Source organism: Erinaceus europaeus, chromosome 3, assembly GCF_950295315.1.
Source record: "Erinaceus europaeus chromosome 3, mEriEur2.1, whole genome shotgun sequence".
NCBI lineage: Eukaryota > Metazoa > Chordata > Mammalia > Eulipotyphla > Erinaceidae > Erinaceus > Erinaceus europaeus.
The window spans coordinates 9279447-9298391 of record NC_080164.1 but is presented as its reverse complement, the minus strand read 5'-3'; the positions used below and the strand labels follow the sequence as shown (position 1 = coordinate 9298391).

Sequence of the window (18945 nt, the reverse complement as noted above, 5' to 3'; positions counted from 1 at the left end):
TCTACCACACAGAATAGGCACTGCACACACAGCTCCAGGCTATTGTTTAAATCACACCGTGTGAGCCACTGCATTGATTTAATAAGCCCTCTGAGGAGTTGCTTCCCACAGTTTAGAAAATAGGGGCCAGACAAATGGAGGAGCTGGAAAGGCAGGGCTGCGGCCTGGGGGGAGCTGGCACCGTCTTGCTCTGTAGCTGTTCTGAGGGAGAACAGTTGGACCCCTTCATGGATGGGTTGTAAAAGTTAAATGAGATAAGCTGTGTAAAGCGCTTGGCACAGGACTCCGGATCCACAAGCGCTCAAGAGCCGTCAACTCCGATGCTGGTTTCTGTTCTGTGGTACATAAAGGCACTCAGCGGGCATCCTCTTGTCCTCTTGTGTCTCACCTCCATTCTCACCCTCTTTCTCACCCCCCCCCCCAGCTGTGCTGCTGGAGGAAGACCACCAGCTGCTTCTGTCATGGTGCCATGTGTAGCCCTGCAAGATGTGGAGAGGTGCGCTGAGAGAGGGCAGGCTTGGTAGCTACAGCAGGCTGAGGCCTGGGCCACTGCCCTATCTGATGTGTCTGTGGCCTGTGAAGGTCCTTCTGAGTTTCCCGTGAAGAATAAGAGAGTGAAGATGAGCAACGACATCATCAAGAGTCAAAACAAAAGGTCACAAGGGACCTGGGGAGATGGCTCGGCTGTAGAGGGCATGCCTTGCATGTCTGTGTCTGGCCTGGGGTTTGACCCTACAGCATGATAACAGAGCAGAGGTCTCCTCTCTTTCAGTAATAATAATAATAATAATAATAATAATAATAATAATAATAAGGAAAGAAAACACAAAGCAAAAGGTTGCATATTTAGTAACTGTTCTTCCCTTCTCTCTCTCTCCCTCTCTCTCTGCTTCCTTCCTTTATCTCTCTCTCTTTCTTCTTTGATAGGTACAGTAAAATTGAGAGTGGAGGGGTAACTAGAGAGAAAGAGAAACACCAGCAGCATTGTTTCACTGCCTGTGAATCACCCCCCCCCCACAGGTGGGGAGCAGGGAGCTTGAACCAGAGTCCCCGTGTACTCTAGCAACTGTGCCACCATCCACCCCCAGGTCACAGACTGGGAAGAGAGATCGGGGAACCGGAAATCATAGGGGCTGCCATCGCTGACTTGCTCTGCCTTTCGGCTCAGTCTTTCACACACATTCTGTGCACCAGGGAGCAAGCTCCCACATTTCACACACATTTTTGTGAGTTGGGGATCGAGCTCTAACTAACCCCACGACCCCATGCCCTTCTCTCTTCCTCAGCTCTGATATCCTGTGGTGGTTCTAGTGTTTGGGCAGGGAGGGGTGTGTCAGGAGGCAGGAGGGAGTTGTGTTCTGTGCATGCCAGGGCCCCTGGTCCTGGAAGAAGGCTGCTCAGAGCTCAGGGGACAAGCTGGCCACCTGGCTTTAGGGCTGAGCAGCTATACTCGCTCCAGACACAGCTGAGAAACATCTTCAGAGCCCTTCAGTTCACATTCTCAGCGCCCTGTTGATTGAGCATCTTGTACTGACAACTTTGCTGCTCTTTCGTGCCGTCTCACATCACACAGAGGCTTCTGCCTGCCCTCTCTTCCTTCAGTGAGCTGGGAGTGGAACAACACCGGCTGGGCTGGGAGGAGAGGGTGGGAGGATGTCTGGGCCTCTGAGTGGGCCAGCTCCCCAGGGGTTGGATGCTCAGGTGATAGGCTCTAAGGGATACAGACCCTTGCAGGCTGGACCTGGACCACTGAGCTGCCCGGAGTGAGTCCAGAAGATTCTGAGTTTGCACCTTATCCCAATGTCACCAGCCACTGAAAGAGGGAAGTCAGGTTTTGGGTGGCGGTCCTTGGGTCTCTGACTCCCTGTGGTTGGAGGGCCCTGCTTTCCTCTGGAATGGCCCGTGCCTCAGGGCCTCTGCTGCCACAGATCCATTCAGCCTGGGCGACCCAACCAAGGCCACTGTGCTCACACAGCTGACACGACAGTTGTACTTTATCCTAGTCTATTGGCCTGATCGTGCCGTGAATAACATTCTTCTACCGTGGAAGCCAGAGGTTTCCTTTGTTAGGTTTCAGCCTCTTCCTGAGATCTCCCGTTCCCTTTTTTGAAAATGGCCTCCTAAACTAGCTGCCACGTTTGAGCCACTCACACTATTCAAGAACAGAGCCTGGGGGTGGGGGGGGTAGGTGGTGGCGCACCTGGTTGAGCACATGTGTTGCAATGCGCAAGGACCCAGGTTCAGGTCCCCTGTCCCCACCTGCAGGGAGAAAGCTTTGGGAGTGATAAAGCAGGGTCACAGGTGTCTTTCTGTCTCTTTCCCTCTCTGTCTCTCCCTTCTACTGGATTTCTGACTGTCTCTATCCAATAAATAAATAAAGATAATAAAAAAATAAACAAAATACATCAGAGCCTCATCTTTGTGACCAGTGTCCAGGACAGAGTGTGATGGCGGGAACATGGTATCTGTGTTTTCTTTCTGTCTCTCCATCTCTTTCCAAAGACTAGGGCTATCTCTCACCTGCAAGCGAACAGCTTCTACTCTGAAGAGCATCTTCCTGCAGTCCATGCTGTGTTGATGGGGAGAGAAGGTGACGGTCCAGGCCTTGTACTCTGGGGTTCCCAGAGGCATTCAGGGCTCAGAGCCATTGAGAGACCCAGCTGTGCCTTAAGGAAGGGCCTCTGGGTGGCAGAGGCTAATCTCTCCTGAGGGCTCAAGGGAATCTGTTGGAGGAGTCCCAGCTGCCCACATCCTTGATGTGGAGCAATGGCATGATGGGAAAGGTATATCAGGGAGACAGGGCCCAATGGGGGAGGCGATAGGGTCCTAGTAGGAGAATTAGAGTCACAACTAGCGTCCCTCTCGACCTTGGGTTTTGGGAGCTAAAGGAGATTTGGGGTAGCCTCTTCCCGCCCCACTTTGGGTGGGTGGATGTCTAGAAATTCAGGTAGACACAGGAAGAGTACAGGTGGTGCTTTTCTCTTCAGCCCGAGTCTGACCGAGTGTTGGGGAGGGGGCAGTGTCCACTGGAGGGCACTGTAGCACCACCGTGGGCTACCCCCACAGCACCCCTGCCCCCAGGGTGGAGCTTGGCCACCTTCTGGAAGGTGAGGTATTCCTAGAGGGGACAGAGACCTGCCAAGTTCTTCCTGCCTATGGGCAGTCACTGGTGGAAGCAGGGCATCTTACTGTCCCTGGCCCCTTCCTGTGGGCACAGATATGACTTCCTCACCCACATTTATATGCACTTACCCATTTTAGACAGTGATCACATGGACACTCACACCCTTCACACAATCCCTGCTGGACTTGGGATACACACACACACACACACACACACACACACACACACACACACACACACACAATTTGTCACTCTCAGCCATGTGTCGCACACATGCAGGCGGCCAGAGCAGCTGTTTGTGTGGTGGGGCTGAGGTAATGTCAAGAAATTTTGTGTTCTATTTAAAACGACACCTGTAAAAATAACCTTCGATTTGTAATTTAAATACTGTAATACTCAATTACAGGACTGACAGGAAGTGTTCCAGTGGCTTTAGAGAACAACATTCTGGTGCCCTCTCATCCCGTGCATGGGGGCTGAGGTGGGGACGTGCCCAGGCCCCTTCCTGAGCTACCCGCCAGGTCTCTGAGCCAGTGCCAGGTGCTTGCCATACCCTGTGCTGCTGTGCCTGCTGCTGTCCCCGTGCCCATCTGCCCCCTGTCCCCGAGTCCCAGGCTGTGTCCAGTGACTGGGATTACTCCTGCAACTTTATGGCATAATTTCTATCTTAGAGGAGAGAGGGAGACTCTTACCAGAATGCCCTTGGTCCCTGGGTAGCTCATGTCCATGGCCACAGAGGTGCAGAAGCCATTCTATTCTTACCCTGCTGTCCAGAGCTCCAGCCCCAAAGGGGCTCAGCCTCTCTGCCCAGAGGACTGTCACTACACAGGAAAGAACACTCCAGCACCCATATGAGCCCCCGACTCCCACAGAATCCCTCAGTGTACAGTCTCACAGTCCCATACAGACGTCAGCTCTGACTCTCAGACACTCTGAATATCATCTGCCCCATCTGGAGCATCTCACACTGAGCAGGACCAAAGTGGGAGCACCAACACATCTGCTCATGCCTCTCCCCTCTCTCTTCTCTTTCCAAATGACTGCTGACCTTGCTAGAGAACCCGCCATTGTTGAGAGAAACCCATATCCTTGGTCTATCCCCTCCCTCCAGCAACTGGCTTTTCCAGACCTTGTCCTCTCTTTCCTTACATGTTCTCCCCAGTCTGGCCTTCTTGACTTCAATTTGTTTTATTTTAAGGCAAAGGTACTAGTATTCTAAAGTAGGGATATCCAAAAGAACTTTCCAGGGTGATGGAACATTCTAGATCTGCACTGGCCAGCAAGGTACCACTAGTCACAGGTGACTGTCAGAGCCTCAAAGTGTAGCTAATGCTAATGCAACTGAGGTGCCATGTTTTTGCCTTTATTGAATTCTAATTGATCTAATGAGTGTTATTGACTGTCACAGAGGACACTGTTGCTCCATAGGGTGAGTCTGGCTGTTATGTCTTTCCTTCATCTCTTCATCCGTCCATCCCTCCACCCCTCTGAGAGACTTGTGTGTCCAGTGACCACTCTCACATGGATAGCTCAACCTTGCTTCCTGTGCTCCAGCTGACTGGACTTCCATAGTTTTCAAAACTGGGACGCTTGCCTGCCTCTCCTCCTCTTCCTCTTTACTTTCATCCATCCATCCATCCATCCATCCATCCATCCATCCATCCACCCACCTGCATATATCTGATATAGTTCCTAGCCCATTTTTCATTCTTTATTTTTACAGAAAGAAATAGAGGGGGCTGAGGGAGAGGTGACAAAGCAATGATCCGCCAAGCACAGATTTCCTGTGGAGACACCCACGGTACTCCCATATGGCGCTGGGAACTGACGCCAGGCTCTCATACCAAGTAAGGCTTGTGCTGTGCCCACTGAGTAATGTTCTTTTCTGCACTCTTTGGACTCAGCTGTGCCTTCTACCTGCAAACCCTTGCATTTGCCCTCCAGATTCTCCACGTATCTCCTCCACCCCGGGCACCTGTCCTTTCTCCCCTGGGATGACTGGTCCAATTTCAGTCTCCTTTTTTAATGATTTCTCTTTGTTGGGAGAGGGTGGCACGTGCCTCTGATTGACAGCCCACTTTTTTTTCTTTTCTCTCCCATCTCCCACCCTCACCCTTGCTCAGGAGACAGTGCTGTACCTACCACTGTTCCTGCATGCCATTCTGGGCTGCAGTTCCACAGATGAACAACTGGGGCATCTGGAATCTTAATGCACCTCTCATGCTTCCTCCTCACCCTACCTGTGCTCCCCAGTTACCACTTCCACCAGGCTCAGCAAGCAGCACCCCCGGAGGGGAGACGTGCAGGCCTTTGCTGATCCATCCACCTCTGTGTGGTGGGGACAGACCTTCACTATCCTTTTGCTGGTCTACTCTCACCAACATCTCTCGCAGAGCACAGGCATGAAAGGGAGAGGGCATTGTTCTCAGGAGCTGATGGGAAAAAATGGGGTGTGTGTGGATGCAGGCAACTGAGGTAGAGTCCCTTAGATTTAGACTCTGTCCAGTATCTGAAGTTGCAGTGTCCCTAGTGGCAGGATAGGGTTTGAAAGCTGGATTCAGGGTCACAGTGGAGGACAAAGCTGACATCCCATATGCCTGAGATGGGCCTTGGGAATCACACGGTCTTAGATCTAGGAGTGGCACCTGCTTTTGTGTCACGTGAGCCCAAGCCCACCCTGACTTCCCCGGGGCGCTATGCTCTCAGAAGCGAAAATGACGTCTTCCCATTAGCTGCAGTGTCCACAGATGCCCAGATGCAAAGATGGCCATCTGCAGGCCGGAGCACAGCTGTGAGCACAGTGCCTAGGCGGGAGGATGGGGGTGGGTGAAGGCAGGGACAAATCTGCATCTTTGTGTCTGGATTTTATGTGGCCAGCTCGAGGTTGCTTGCTCCTCCTAAGCACGGAGGGAGGCAAGGTGGATCCCTCTGCATGGCGGGGATCATCGCCACCCTGTTGACTGGAGGCTAGCGTTGTAGTCAAGGCTCATTCTCCTTAGGGCTCCCGGGGCTCAGCACCACCTTTGCAGCAGATCTCTAGGAGCAATTAACATGGCCTTGCAGCAGATTCCGAATCCCACTCAGAGAAACAGAGCCAGAACTGTTAACTCACGTTCTTTTCATTATAAGCCCTGAAGACCAGAGGGTAACCAGGGCTGGGATGTTTGCACCTCAGGGTCTACGAGGCTTACAAACAATGCAAGGAGTTAAATATATATATATATATATATATATATATATTTTTTTTTTTTTCTGGGGAAGCAATTACAGAAGCCAGACCTTCCACCTTCTGCATCCCACAATGACCTTGGGTCCATACTCCTAGAGGGATAAAGAATAGGAAAACTATCAAGGGAGGGGATGGGATACTGAGATCTGGTTGTGGGAATTGTGTGGAGTTGTACCCCTCTTATCCTACAGTTTTGTTACTGTCTCTTTAAAATTTTTTTAAAAAAAATTATCTTTATTTACTTATTGGATAGAGACAGCCAGAAATCGAGAAGGAAGGGGGTGATAGGGAGAAGGAGAGAGACAGAGAGACACCTGCAGCCCTGCTTCACCACTCACAAAGCTTTCCTTCTGCAGGGGGGGACGGGGGCTTGAACCGGGTCCTTGCACGCTGCAACATGTGCGCTTAGCCAGGTGCGCCACGGCCCGGCCTACTGTCTCCTTTTTCAAATAAATAAAAAATATATCTTTTTTTTCTGTCCTCACAGCCTCTGACCACCCTAGATCTTAAAAAGTCCTTATACTTTTACACAGTTACACAGTTTGGTAACCGTACATTGTTTTTTTTTTTTTTTTTTTTTTTGCAAGTTTATTTACTTTAGTCAACTATATCCCATATTTAAGCAAAACCATCTGGTAGTTGTCCTTCATTTTTTTTTTTTTTAGTTTACTTACTCAATCACTTCCAGAGTTATCAGTTTGTTCCAAATGATCCAATCGCGTTTTTTTTTTTAGTTGCAGAGTAGTATTCCACTGAATATAGATCCTTTATCTTCTCTACCCAGACAGTTCAAGAAGTTTTAGCATGTCACATCTGTGTTTTCTGCAAAGCCCTTCTCCACCCTTGTGAAGCAGGCAGAGTGGAGATTTTAGTTTTTTTTAAAAATATTTATTTATTCCGTTTAGTTGCCCTTGTTGTTGTCATTATTGTTGTTGTTATTGATGTCATTGTTGTTGGGTAGGACAGAGAGAAATAGAGAGAGGAAGGGAAGACAGAGAGGGGGAGAGAAAGACAGACACCTGCAGACCTGCTTCACCGCCTGTGAAGCAACTCCCTTGCAGGTGGGGAGCCAGGGGCTTGAACCGGGATCATTATGTTGGTCCTTGAGCTTTGAGCCACATATGCTTAACCCACTGTGCTACCACCCGACTCCCTGAGATTTTAGTTTTTAATATGAGACAGAAACCAAAACCAAAGACACTTTTTCCTGCCGTTGAGGACACTATATTGATTCTGTCTCTTTCGCTTTTATGTAGTGCTATGGATTGTACCCAAGGCCTCATGAATGCACGGTATGCACTCACCACTGAGCTCCATGTCCAGCCAGGGTGGGGTTTGCTATTATCTTACCCCATTGAAGGAACCAAACTTTGGAAACGAGTGCCTTTCCGATATAGAATTTGACACATTAAAAATAACGGGACACCTCTTGGGTCACTGAAAATCAGATTCAGTCCAAGAAAATTCTTGGTAACTGGAGGCCAAAAGCCCCCGTAGCAAGTTAGTTGAGAGTGTCTGGGGATTCCTTCCTACCCACTTTCTTGTCCTTTTAATGTTCATACTACACTCAATGGAAGAAATGGCTTCTTAGACTTCCTCTTTTGGAGTTGTGCATTTTTCCCCTTATTCACACCACACCGGCATTCCTAGAGCTTGCTTTTTTTTTTTTTTTTTTTTGGAAGGACTGTCTGTGAGAATGGGCTTTTGTTTGGATTTCTTCTTTCCCTGGGGGACTAGGTGGGGCTGCTGGGAGCCAGAAGGTCAAGGACTATCTTTCTTTTCCTCTTATGGCCTCTCTCCATCTAAAGACAAGACCCCAAACCAAAGGAGAAGGGTGGGACTTTCTCTGGGAGGAGAGGCAGGTATAGAAGCAGTTCAAACTTGAGTCATCTTGGCATTATGTGGAAATTAGCTCTTACCTGGAAGTTAGCTTCTGCAAGTTTCTTGCTGAGATTAATTTGGGGGATAGCTCAGTTCTGGTGGGTTCTTTGAGATCCAGATGTTTGTGCACTGCTGCACATCCCAGACCCAGGGCACTGAGGGAGGAGTCACTGCCACCTCTCTCTCTCTGTGGGTGTACACGTGTGCAAGCCTGGGTATGGGCTGCAGCACAAACGGTTATTGGCAAGGCTTAGAAGAAGCTGCCGCTACTAAAAAAGGTAGGCATATGGAAAATACCATAGGGCTACTTATTTTTTCTTCATTTGCTGTTTCTTTTAGACAGTTTTTTTCTATTGTGAGGAGAGGCTACCTCTTCCCCCCCCCCCCCCCGGGTTACTGCTGGGGCTTGGTGCCAGCACCATGGATCCACTGCTCCTAGTGTCCATTTTTCCCATTTTATTGGATAGGACAGAAAGAAATTGAGAGAGGAGGGGGAGATAAAGAGGGATAGAGAAAGAGAGACACCTTAAGATCTGCTTCACCACTTGTGAAGTGTCCTCCCCTGCTGGAGAGGAGCCCGGACCTGATTCTGAGTCCTTGCCTGGGTCCTTGTGCTTAGTACTGTGTGTAATCGGGTGCACTACCACATGACCCCAGAGACTACCTCTTTACCATTTATGATTTCCATTTTTTGTTTTTCTTTACCATTTATGATCTGTATTCTCTTGTTTTTCTTAATTTTCAAAAAAGATTTATTTTATGGGGAAAGAGATTGAGAGTGGGGAAAGACTAGCGGAGCACTGCTCTGCCCTTTCCTGGCATATGTGGTGCTGGCGCTGAGCCCAGGGGCTATACATGAAAGTTCTGTGATCTCCGTTCATTCTTTCTTGAGGAAGGAGATACATCCCGTTCATGGTCACATCCATAGTCCCTAGCTCGTAATCTGTTACCATTGCACTGTTTATACTTTGGAGTGTTTTGATTACAAAAAAAAATGTTGGGAGTACTTACATGTATCTTTTGTAGACATCTGTGTATCTTTTGTAGCCCTCCATGTATCTTTTGTACAAGTCCGTGTATCTTTTGTAGCCCTCCATGTATCTTTTGTAGCCCTCCATGTATCTTTTGTAGACATCCGTTTTCATTTCTTGGCATAGGGATGAAATTCCTGCATTTGTAAGAAGGTAGGTAGGTGTGCATACAAATAGTACTTTAGGGCAGGGGAGACAGCCTCATGGTTATGCAAGGAGACTCTCGTGTCTGAAGTTCCAAAGTCCGAGGTTCAGCCCTCTGCACCATCATAAGCAAGAGCTGAGCAGTGCTCTGCTAAAGCAAAGGAAAGCAATATAAAACAAAACAGTAAAAAAATAAATATGACTTTAATGAATATTTGTCCACTCTGGAAAAATGATACCATTTTACTCTCTACCAGCAAAATATGGAAGATCCAGCGGCTCTCTAACTTTGCCACCACTTGGGACTGATAGTTGATTTCAGTCATGCTGGTGGATATGTGGTCAGTCACCATTGTAGTTTTAATTTGTATTTGCCCTGGTTACCAATGGCATTAAACATCTTTCTTCTTTGAGCGACCTGGCCCAATTGTATTTATAAACTTTGGATTGCAAGCATGATCTCAGTACCATTTCATCTGTATCAGTCATGTAGCATTTCATATTTGCATAATTGTGGTTGTATAGGAGAAACCCCTTGTTCTTAGACACATAAAGAAGTGTAAACATCTTGTCATGTGTTTGTTAACCATGTGGATTTCTTTCTTGTAAACCATATAGCAAAGTCCTTTCCTGTCTTTACATTGTCTTTATAAAATTAACTTAGGAGAGTTTCTTAAATACAGCATGGGCTCTAGTTCTTTGTTGGATATTTCTTGTAAATATTTTCCCGTGGTTTGTCATTTCATTGTTTATGTCTTTTAATGAGCAGAAGCCCAAGCTATTAATTTTTCTATCATCTGTGCTTTTGTGTTTTGTTGTGCTTACCCCCCTGGTTCTTAATCCGTTCCTCTGTTTTCTTTTCTTTTCTTTTTTTTAATTTTTATTTATAAAATGGAAACACTGACAAGACCAAAGGATAAGAGGGGCACAGTTCCACATAATTCCCACCAACAGAATTCAATATTGCATCCCCTTCTCTGATAGCTTTCCTATTCTTTAATCCTCTGGAAGTATGGACCCAGGATCATTATGGGGTGCAGAAGGTGGAAAGTCTGGCTTCTGTAATTGCTTCCCTGCTGAACATGGGTGTTGGCAGGTCGATCCATACTCCCAGCCTGCCTCTCTCTTTCCCTAGTGGGGCAGAGCTTTGGGGAAGCGAGGCTCCAGGACACACTGCCCAGTGAAGTCTGGTTGGCAACACGGTAGCTTCTGGAACCTGGTGGCTGAAAAAAAAAAAGAAGTTAAGATAGAAAGCAGAACACATTGTTGACTAATCATGAACCTAAAGCCAAGAATATTGCAGGTGAAAATTTGAGGTCTCCATTTTGGAAAGAGCTAATAGGTCTATTTTAAGTATATTCCAAAGGGCCCATGACTTTACTAGATTTTGCCTGAGCCTGTCATCTGATATACAGGTGGACCCAAGTTATTGTCTGGGGAGATGATATCATGGCTGGAAAAAGGGCTAGACAGCTGAATCAGGGAATAGAGGAGCTTTTCAAATATGGGAACTTTGCTTGCTTCATTTATTGACTCACTGCAGACCATATTGTGCAATTTTGCTTTCAGGTATATATTTTGCCCTAATTTATGGATGCATGTGAACATATGCCTTATATCATGGGACTAGGTCAATATCTAGGTTTGGGGCCTTTGTTAGGAAGTGAACCAGCCAAAGTGGAATTAGAGAATCCTATGAGAAAGGAAAGGCCTCACCCAAGTAATGAGGCAGAAGAGTTGACATTGCACACCTGACATCTCCAGACACAGTCCGAAGTGAAGCATGCTGAGGTGATATGTGTTGCATTGATAAGGTTGGGATCAGCAAATTTTTGGTCCCGGAGCAATAAAGCCACCATAAAGATCCCAATGAAATAGTTTCTACTTAGACCTAGATACCTACCTTCCTCACCTGCTTCCTATTACACTTCCCTCAGTCACTCCAAAGCTAACCTTATCAAAGTAAGGACCGCAAAAGCTAAATAAGGGCAAGAGACTGGCATACATTAATAATGACTCTATTTTATTTTGTTTTTTCTTTACAGCTTTAGGTTTTACATTTAGTCTTGTAGGAAACTCGAGTTGTTTCTGGTATATGCTTAGGAGTGTGGGTTCAAGATCCAAGCTAACCTCTGAAGGAGGGATCCTGTGTGTGAACGTTCTCTGATCCACTCTGCTGACAGAGCAGCTTGGGCATCCACACCTTTACAGAGGGCAGTCCTGCTTGGAGCAGCCTCTGCAGGAGTCTGAGAATTCTGTCCTGCAGGAGCCCTTCTTCAAGCAGTAATTGAATAACTAGCTGCTGTTTTGGATCATGGATGCCTCAAGCACCTCATAGGACCTTGGAAGAGGGAGAACCTCTCCTGCGGTTTGGAGAAGGTGACTTGAAAGAGGTTCTTGAGATGGGCTTTGAAGAATGAAGAAAATGTTGAAGTGTTGAATGTAGGAAATTAACTCAGATAAACTCAGCAGTGTAGTGCCTCAGTCCCTAGCCTTCAGAAAGGTGGGCGGTGAGACATACACATAGTTAATACACACACACGTTTATGTTATATGTTTATGTACGTGTTTATACACATGGCTTATAGGTATACATGCGGATATATGTATATGTCTATACATATATATATATATTTCCATATTGCCATAGATGTACATTAAATTTAAATTTATCTGAGTGTAAATATCAGTAACTAAACTTGTACCTAAATAAATTCATTCTTCTTTCTATATGCAAATTAAAATTCATATCACTATATCAAAGACAAAACCTCTCTCTCTTTTAAAGCTTATTTACTAAGATGAAGAGAGGGAAAGAGAGGGATATATATATATATATATATATATGTGTGTGTGTGTTACTCTGGTATTGGGGGTGAGGCTGGAATTCAGGCCTCTGGCTTCTCTTGTGAGTTTCATTGACCTGCCTCATGTCCCCCTTCCCCATCCCTGCATGTCCCCAGGGAACCCTGAGGGTGACTCTGCCTCTCCCTGTGCCTGCTGCTGCCTGAGCTGTGAAATTCCCACTGATGGCCTGCCATGGAGGGGAAAGACCCTTTGGAGTCTCAGTGTCCCCAGGAATTCTGTCCCCTCTGTTTATTTTGTCATCGCCTTCCTGATTGAAGAGAAGCTCTGGTGAGGGCAGCTGGTGACTGTTTTCTTAAGCCAAATTTGGGGAAGTCTCTCTGACCTCCAGTTCTCTGGGGCCTGGGTGGAACTAAGCTCCTGTAACCCTGGAGGCTTCTCACCACTGGGGACCTGGCGGGGAAGCCTGAAGGTGCTGGCCTGCTGGGGCTTGGGGACTGAGAACAGAGCTGGGTCCCTGCCAAGGTTCCCCCACCCGCCCTCTGGATTCTGCTTGAATTGCTCACTGGGTTGGCCAACACATTGACATCTTGCTTAGGCATGAGATCTGCTGGCATGTTCCCACGGAGAAGTCTTTCTTTCAGGCCTTCTCATCATTCAAACCTCACTCATAGTGACCTAGACTTGCCACTTCTTCTAGAAGGGTTTTCCTGATTCCTTCTGCTCATCAATCAATCAATCAATCAATCAATCAATCAGTCTATCTATCAATAAAAATGTGGATGTGGTTGGAGAGGTAACATAGAGGCTAAAGCCTTTTACTTTCTTAAATTTTTTATTTACTTATTTTGTCTGGAGACAGATAAAAATTGAGAGGGAAGGGGGGAGATACAGAGGGATAAAGACACACACTTGCAGCACTGCTTCACTGTGAAACATTTTCCTTCTCCACCTTCAGCAGGTGGGGATTGGAGGATTGAACCTGGGTCCTTGATTATTGAAACATGTGCACTCAACCAAGTATACCGCCACTTGACATATATGTATTAGATGTGGTGCTACCCCCAGCCCAATTTTTTTTTTTGGTGCCTCCAGGGTTATTGCTGGGTGTGGTGCCTGCACTATGAATCCACTGCTTCTAGAGGCCATTTTTCCCATTTTGTCACCCTTATTATTATTATCACTGTCATTGCTGTTGTTGTTGTTTGATAGGAGAGAGAGAAATTGAGAGAGGAGGGGAGACAGAGAGGGGGAGAGAAAGATAGACACCTGCAGACCTGCTTTGTGGCCTGTGAAGTGACTCCCCTGCAGGTGGGGAGCCTGGGGCTCAAACTGGAATCTTTATGCTGGGGGCTAGAATCGTTATCCTTAGGTTGGTCCTTGTGCTTGGTGCTATGTGCGCTTAATCTGCTGTGCTACTATCTGACCCCCCCACCCCCAGCCCAAGTTCTATCTTATATTTAGAAAGATGGAAAAGGAGAGGGAGAGTCATTACAGCACTGCTTCAAAGTCCATGAAGTTCCCTTGGTGCTGTCCATGACCACGTGGTGCTGGGAGTGCACTGACTACAGGGCCCCACACACAGAAGGCATATGAACTCTACATGAGCCAGTCCCAGGCCCCTCCTTATGCCCAGTTTTAATCAGTCCCGGAAGTAAGAAGAGAGTGCAGCCATCTTGCCTGATGTGTGAACATATAGGTGCTAGGTGCATGCTAGCTTCTTTGTCTCCATCTTGAGGAAAACAAATGGGAACTATATGGGAATATATAGTCATTGTCCCTCTGGATTATCACCTAGAACTAAAGAAAACAATGAAATTTTGTCTAATTCAGAAACCTGATGTATTCTGCAGGACATAGATTACACTATGATCCAGCAACTTCATCCCTCGCCATCTTTCTGAAGAATATGGAAACACAACCAGTGTTGGTTGACCAGTGTGCTGCTTTGTTATTTGCATGACCTAACTTTGAGGTTGGCCCCCACCACAGTGAAGGAAATTTTGGTGTTATGATCCCCTCTTTGCTCCTTCTCTGCATTTCTCCTTTTCTGTCTTTGTCTTAAAACCAAAAAAAAAAAAAAAAAAAAAAAAAAAAGAAAAGAAAAGAAAGAAAGAAAGAGAAAAAGAAATATAATGCCACTTACAATAGTCATTATGGAACTAATCCAAGCACCCTAAACAGATGATCAGATCAAGAAAATGTGGTGTATGTCTGCTTTCGAATACCAGTGAGTTATAAGAGAGAGAAAACCTTGCCATTTACTCCAACATATGTAGAATTGGAAGGGATTAAGTTATGTTAAGTGAGATAGTCAGAAGGAAAAGGACAGATATTGGAGGATTTTATTCAAAGTTGGGGTATAAGGAAGCACATCAAAGACAGGCACAACTAACCCTGGGATTTGGACTACAGATTTGAGACTGCCAGAGAGAGTAGACATATTTATGGGGAGGCAGAGAGTGAAGACGGTTCAGTGGATGGTGGTAGAGGAGATTGTGGCATTTTGACACTGGCATGATGTGGCCATGTCCTTTTGAAAATGTGTGAAAAAATTTGAAACTATCATATAAATCAATTGAAACAATCATATAAATCGTTTTCTGATCCTAGACTTCCCTGATACTTGTTATCAGAAATCGTACTGATTGTTACCTTTGCATCTATGTTTGAAAAAAATATGTTTTGTTTGTCTTACATGTACATTCCTTTGACTAATAGCATCGTGAGGCCTGTTTTTCAGGCTGTGCCCTTTAGTATAAGGATCCTGCTCTAGGGCAAAGTCTGGATATACCAGATATTTTTCTTGGACCACAGGCTAAGTATAAGGGTTGTATCACTGCATGCAATCACCTAGCACTTTGATGTCTGGCTGCTGCCCTGAGGGTCTAGAGATTGTTCATAGGATAACTGGATAAAATTCAATATCATTTTAGAATTTTTTTCTTTATTGGGGGATTAATGATTTACAGACAATAGTAAAATACAGTAGTTTGTATGTGTTTAACACTTTTGTGTTTTCCACATAATAATTCAACCCCTGCTAGGTACTCTCTGTCATCATGTTCCAGGACCTGAACCCTCCCTCCCACCCCAAAGACTTTTTTTTTAAATTTCTTTATTGGGGGGATTAATGTTTTACATTTGACAGTAAATACAATAGTTTGTACATGCGTAACATTTTTCAGTTTTCCACATAACAATACAACTCTCACTAGGTTATCTGTCATCCTATTTGGAGTGGTACTCTCCCTCCCACCCACCCCAGAGTCTTTTACTTTGGTGCAATGCACCAACTCCAGTTCAGGTTCTACTAGTATTTTCTCTTCTGAACTTGTTTTTCAATTTCTGCCTGTGAGTTAGTGTGTCTATTCATGTTCCAGCACCAAGCTGTTTTGATCACAATGGCTGTATAATACAATTTGAGATCTGGGAGTGTGATGCTCCCAGTTCTGTTCTATCTTCTCAAGATTGTTTTGGCAATTCTATGTCTATTCTGGTTCCAGATAAACATTTGTAACATTTTTTCTATTCTCCTAAAAAATGTGTTTGGGATCTTGATGGGGATAGCATTAAATTTGTATATGGCTCTGTGTAGTATATTTACTTTGATAATGTTAATTCTTCCAACCTATCAACATGGAATGTTTTTCCACTTCTCTGTGTCTTTTTCTATTTCTTTGAGTAGTGACTCATAATTTTCAGTATACAAATCTTTCACTTCTTTGGTTAGATTTATTCCTAGATATTTTATTGCTGCTACAGTAAAATTAGTAAAATGTGTATTCCCGTTTCTTGGGGTAAATGACTTGAAAATGCCCAGTAGGTCTAGTATATCTAGCTCCTCATTTAGATACCTCAGTTCTTTGTTGATTTTCTGCCTGGAGGATTTGTCAAGTTGGGATAGTGGGGTGTTCACATCCCCTACTATGACTATGTCGCTGTTGATATATTGCTGTAGCTCTCTCAGTAGCTGTTTGATATATTTAGATGGCTTCTCATTGGGTGCATAGGTGTTAATAATTGTTAAGTCCTCTTGGTTGACTGATCCTCTGAGTATTAAATTATGTTTATCCCTATCTTTTTAAATTTTATTTATTTTGAAGTCTATCATGTCAAATATAACAATAGCTGTTCCTCCTCTTTTTTGTGGGCCATTGGCTTGTCTGATGGTTTTCCATTCTTTCACTTTGTATCTGTGTTTGTCTGGTTGAGTTAGGTGGGTTTCCTGTAGACGGCATATTATTGGGTTGTGTTTTATGATCCATCTTCCTACTCTGTGCCTTTTAATGGGTGAATTCATGACATTGATATTTATTGATATCATAGATTGAAGATATTTTAATGCTATTATTGTAGATTTTTGAGTATTCTGATATATGGTATATTTATGGTGGTCTAACTGTTTATAGGAGACTTTTCAAAACTTTTCTCAGGGCAGGCTTGGTGATAGTTGATTCTTTCAACTGTTGCTTGTCTGAGAAGGCTTTTATGCCTCCATCTAGTCTGAATGAGTGTCTAGCAGGATACAATAGTCTTGGTTCAAAGCCTTTCTTATTTAGCACTCTATAGATATCTTGCCATTGTCTTCTAGCCTGTAGTGTTTGTGTGGAGAAGTCTGTTCCAAATTATGGGTTTTCCTCTGTAGGTGACTCTTTGTTTTTTCTCTTGCAGCCTTCAGGATCCTTTCTTTATCTTTATTCCTTTTCATTCTATATATAATATGTCCTGGTGTCTTTAAGTCTTTGTTTATTCTGTTTGGGATCCTCTAGGCTTCTTGAACCTTTATGTCTTTGATGTTGTCTAGACTAGAGATGTTTTCAGCTATTATGTCCTGAAGAATGCTTTCTTCCCTTCCCTCTCTTTCTTCCTCTGGTAAGCCAATAATGCGTATATTATTTCTTTTGAAGTCATCCCATAGGTTTCTGTTGTTGTTTTCAGTATCTCTTAGTCTCTTTTTGAGATATTTTACTTCTTTTTTAGTTGTCTCTAATTCGTCCTCAATCTTACTGATTCTGTCTTCAGCCTCATTTATTCTATTCTCTCTCCTCTGTACTGTTTTCTGGAGTTCATCTATTTTGTTACCCTGTTCTGATACTGTTTTATCTTGTTCAGCTAGTTGTGTTCTTAGCTCAGCTATTTCAGCTTTCAGCTCTCTAATAACCTTAAGATAATTAGTGTTTTCTTCCAGAGTCTCATTTGTTGTTTCTGCATTTCTGATGACAATTCTTTCAAACTCTTTACTTGTTATTATTTCCTTAACAAGAGTTTGGATTTTGACCTCATTATTCTGTGATTCAACCTTTGGGGGCTTTTAGCTGTACTTTTGTCCTGGTTCTTTTCTTCAATATTTCTTCTTGTTGGTTTAATCATTTTATACATTATATTATGCAGTCCCTCTCTCAGTGTTTGAAAATTGTGCAACCAGGCTTCAACCACTCCTTCTACTGGGGCTACTGCAACTGTTAGCCATGCCCAAACTAGACTGCAGCCTTCACCTGGTGCTCAAGGATGATGTGAGACATAAGGTTCATCTGAACACCTTTGGGTTCTTCAAGGATGGGTACATGGTGGTCAATGTCAGTAGCTTTTCATTGAATGAGGCTCACAGAGTCATAGACAATGACTCAGCTATTGTATTCAGCCTAGACTGAACAAAGGATGATAGCTTTTCATTTTACTTGGATGAAGATGTGAATTATTGTATTTTAAAGAAACACTCTATCTCTGACACCCTTCTAATCCTAGACATCTCCAAAAATGAAGTGAAAATAAGATCCCCACCAGAAGCTGGTACCCAGTTACCAAAGATCTTCATCTGCAAAGATGAGAAAGTACTTGATCAGAGCGGGCAGTCTGGCTCTCACTCTGTTTCAGCAGGAAATCAGACTCAGAAAAAGCAAGATGGTGAAAAGGCTAAAAGATGCACAGATGATTCAAAGGCAATGAAAGAAAAATCTTTCTCTGTTCATAATAGTGATGGGGCCGTTTCATTTTAGTTTTTCTTTAACATCAGTACCAATGACCAGGAAGGCCATTTGCTTGGTTTCTGAGTCATTTCCCTCAAGTCACTGAGTGAGTAGCTCCAGTCATGTTCTCTCCAACCTAGAGAGTATGCGCCTGGGAATAGGCACCCCCATGCTAGCCCGGCATCTCAGTACTTTTCAAATTACTGATCACTCTTGCTTGGATTGACTTGTGTCTAAATGAGGTACTTAAAGAGTTCACAAACTAACAGTTGTTTCAATATTATTTCAATCCCTGAGTTTGATTAAAGAGGCTGTTAGAAGTATCTTTTGTTCTTTTTTTCCCTTGTAGACTATGGGAGCCTGAGGGCTTTTAAGCTATAAGTAGGCTTCTTACCTTAATCACTCCCTCCTGACCAAAAGATAAAGCAGGATTGGGGGAGAGATAGCACAGTGGTTATGCAAAGAGACTCTCACACCCCAAGGATCCAAAGCTCCAAGCTCAATTCTGCCTCTCTGTCAAGCTGGGCAGCACTTCTGGGCCCTGTGAGTGTCTAAACATATCCCGTTTATAGTCTGTAGATTCTGATGTAATTATTCCCCATGTTCTCATTAGGAGAACAATGTGGAAAGTCTCCCACTATACTGCCCCACTGCTAGGCCACCGAGGTTTAGCTCTTCCCCTGAGTTTCCTGGTCAGTTTTCTTTTCCCAGATGTCAGCACAAGGGCCTCCCCTCTGCTGTTCCAGCCTCTGACGGTAGTAG

General features: G+C 44.7%; 1 pseudogene; it reads left to right on the top strand.

Moving 5' to 3' along the window:
* Positions 1 to 18267, top strand: part of LOC103111321 (protein GPR107-like) — a 35177-nt pseudogene extending 16910 nt beyond the window's left edge.
* Positions 18268 to 18945: the final 678 nt, after the last annotated feature.